Genomic DNA, 3,677 nt, shown 5'->3' on the forward strand with positions numbered 1-3,677 from the left:
TCTTTATTCTTTAATCTAAGATATCATACAGAAACATCTACAATGAAACAGCACCAGAACTAGGAAACTGAATACCTATTATCAAAACTACTTTGTCATAGCGTCCATTGCAGCGGCGGCCGCTGATTGGCTGAATACCTGGGGCGCGAGGTGGTTGGAGTTGTCAACAAAGCAGCATGACAGAAATATGATGCCAAGTTTTCAAACTACCAGTAGTTTCTTTGAGAAGATATATAAAGCGATCTGTGCATTTGAACAGCATAAATACACCTATTTCACTTTTGCATGTCAAAAACCGAATAACCACTGCTGCCATGCTGCCACTGTTTTGAACAGATTACATTATACTATTTAGAATGAGCAGCCAGCTAACAAACAAATTATACACACCAGGGAGAACGCAACAAGCAGCATGCAGATGCAATAAGTGAAAACACATGATCTAGCTGGGGATAGCTAGCTAACAATGTCAATTGGCCCAGCGTCGTCCGGGTTAGGGGATTGGCCGGCCGGGATGTCCTTCTCCCATCGCGCTCTAGCGACTCCTGTGGTGGGCCAGGCGTATGCACGCTGGCATGGTTGCCAGTAGTACGGTGTTTCCTCAGACACATTGGTGCGGTTGGCTTCCGGGTTAAGCAAGCAGTGTGTCAAGAAGCAGTGCGGCTTGGCAGGGTCATGTTTCGGAGGACGCATGGCTCTCGACCTTCGCCTCTCCCGAGTCCATACGGGAGTTGCTGCGATGGGACAAGACTGTAACTACCAATTGGATATCACAAAATTGGGCAGAAAAAAATTGGTAAAACATTTTTGTTTTTTACTTTAATTCTGAAATAACTTCATATTTCTGAGTTAGAAAGACTTGCCATGGGAGCTAACTAGCTAGAAAGCTACCAGCTAGTAATAGGTAGCTAGCTGCTTATCAAAGGAAGATAGCTAACTGGTTCATTTGACCCCCAAAAATCGACCAAACTATTTATCAATGTTTCTCAAAATTACGGTAGCTTGCTAATTCATTTGATCATGCATTGTGATAAACCCGGTTTTATGCTGTTTTAGTCCACACAACTTGTCATCCTGTCACCTACAGTATAACCTTATAAACAACATCAAGGGGAAACAAAAATTGCCCATGCTTTTTGTCCTACCAGATCCACGAGGAGAAGGTTCTAGCTAGTGTATCCCTCTGTCCTTCAACTCATGTTGGATGTAGTTGTCCGGTTTATCAGGTCCCAGGTTCCCATAACCGTTATGATTATTTATTTATTATTTGCAAGAGACTCATTGGAAGGAGGAGATTAGAGCAGACCCAGAAGTTCTGATTGAACTGACACAAATATCAGTGCCTTAGGACGGTCCATTTACTTTGTGCTGTTATAATGTATGCTATGAAATCCTGGGGGCAGTTCCCCCTCATAACAAATAGCTGGAAAAACAATCAAAGCAATGTTCGCATGAGCTATGCGCCCACGAACACAGTCACTGAGGGGCATAGTAGTAACTGTACACCTTGTTTTATACAATACGGTTTTGGAACACATTTACCACACTTTTATGAGAATTTAAAACAATCCATGGATTATAGATTTTTTATTTTATGTACTTTTTCAATAGTGGGTGTGCCGCTCCTAACTAGTGGGGTGCTGGTCCATTGTGCGGTCAATCGCCTCTTTTTTCATTTTCCTACACGAGAGCCAACTCAGTGCAACTTCCTGCTCTTTGGAGTCAGTTAAAGGAGAAGTTTGCTTTTTTACAACCAATTCTCTATTTTTTATGTAAATGTTTGTTATAGAAGGGTCCAGAGACTTTTTGGGCGATTTCACTTGTTTTTGAGAAACTTACCCCAACCAGCCATTTTCTCATCCTTGTTGTGCAGTACGGGGGCTCTTATAAAAACATAAACAAATGCTCCAAAAACACCCAAATACGTCCTTTTAGAAGCAGAAATGCTCTCAGTATAGGGATGCAGGTCTATGGATGTTTTACACATGAAATTGTGTCATCCATTTTATCTGCAACGTTATATTACATTTTGTGCAACTTGTGCCGTTTTTCCTATCCAGCTGTTCTATTCTCCTTATAGCCTGCTGCTACAGGTAACTTCCAAAATAAAGGAAAAACCAACATAAAGTGTCTTAATAGGGCTTTGGGGCCACCATGAGCCGCCAGAACAGCTTCAATACGCCTTGGCATAGATTCTACAATGGTGTGGAACTTCCTGTGTGGAAGCACCTGCTTTCAATATACTTTGTGTCCTTCATTTACTCAAGTGTTTCCTTTCTTTTGGGAGTTGCCTGAAGGATGTATTTGGGTGTTTTTGAAGTCTTTGTTCATGTTTTTTCAGAGCCGCCGTACTGCACAACAAGGATGAGGAAATTAATCGCTGATTGGGGGTAAGTTTCTCAAAAACAAGTGAAATCGCAAAATAAGTACCTGGACCCTTCTATATATAACATGCAGTTTCCATCAACAATAGAGATTTGGTTGTAAAAAAGCGAAATTATCCTTTAAAGTAATATACAGTTATTGGATAAGGTGAACCGATACATTATAGCTATGGTGAATCCAATTCTGATGCTGGTTGCATCCCAATAATCTCCTTTATCCCAAAGTGTGCACTTGTTCACTTACCTTCACTGATTTGAAAGGAAATTACTGATATAAGAAATATGGTGGAAACGCTCTAGCCCATATCAACACCAATCCAATGCTTTTTGGAAATTTGTGGGAGTGAACGAGTGCATACTTTAGGAGAAAGGAGATATTGGGCCAGTGTGTCAAGTTATGTAGCTTGCTGAAATGATAAGGATCAAATTTAGGGGACAGAGAATGTTGGTCATAGGTTCCACTGTATACCTATTTCTGGTTCAAATATAGAGTATAATATTGATCAATATCATGAATAATATAGTGACACACATGCACTGGACAAATCAAAAGGTGTCTTTATCTTCATTGATGTTAATTGACCTACGGCTCAGTGGCCATGGCTATTAATAACCTTTTTGAACAGTATTTGAAAGTGTTGGGAATACTTAGCACCTAAGGCCTGCCCGAGAATAAAGCCTCTTTCATGGGTTTCAAGAGAGCAGACAGACTAGAGTCTAGGACAAACAGTCAGTCTGTGAGTTGAGTGCGAGTTGGGTGGCTTGACTTGAGGCAGCATTACGTCTCACTTTTTATATGTGATAGGTGACTTGACTGTGCCGCTGTTGAAGGTTTCACGTCAGGGGAGACGGCGTGCAGGCATGGCTTATTGCTGCCTGACAACAGCTGAACCATGGACACTGGATGGCGGCCTCTAAAAAAAATAAACAAGGGAGGCCCGGCGGCTCCATGTGTCACTCTGAACGGACTGGAACGCAGGGACCCCCAAAGCTCCCAGCTCTGTAAACACCAAAGGTTGCTCAACAGTGGAAAAAGGAACCTGTCAAACATGTTGCTTCTTTTTAAAAGTCAATGCTTTATATCATGGCTATGTTTGTGTCAAGTTACTCTTTGATCATGCCATTTAACATAATGGATATTAGTATGGTTGTTTCACATGAAGCAATATTTAAAATGCAAAACAGAGTCAGATTTAGAAATGGTAGGGTGGTGGGTGGGTATGTTAGGGGCCTACTCACCGGATTAAGCCACTCATTAGCAAAGCAAACCATTCTGAAGCTCAGTGACCAAAC

The 3,677-nt window shown here is 41.5% G+C and overlaps 1 long non-coding RNA gene across 1 annotated transcript; it reads left to right on the forward strand.

Annotated features, from left to right (window-relative positions):
- The first annotated feature begins 699 nt into the window (after positions 1 to 699).
- LOC311143655 lies at positions 700 to 3,410 on the forward strand. The gene is made up of 3 exons (XR_014614430.1): positions 700 to 796; positions 2,342 to 2,390; positions 3,190 to 3,410. It is a non-coding gene; the product is annotated as an uncharacterized lncRNA (long non-coding RNA).
- Positions 3,411 to 3,677: the final 267 nt, after the last annotated feature.

This window comes from Coregonus lavaretus (assembly GCF_964263955.1).
Source record: "Coregonus lavaretus genome assembly, chromosome: 16".
NCBI lineage: Eukaryota > Metazoa > Chordata > Actinopteri > Salmoniformes > Salmonidae > Coregonus > Coregonus lavaretus.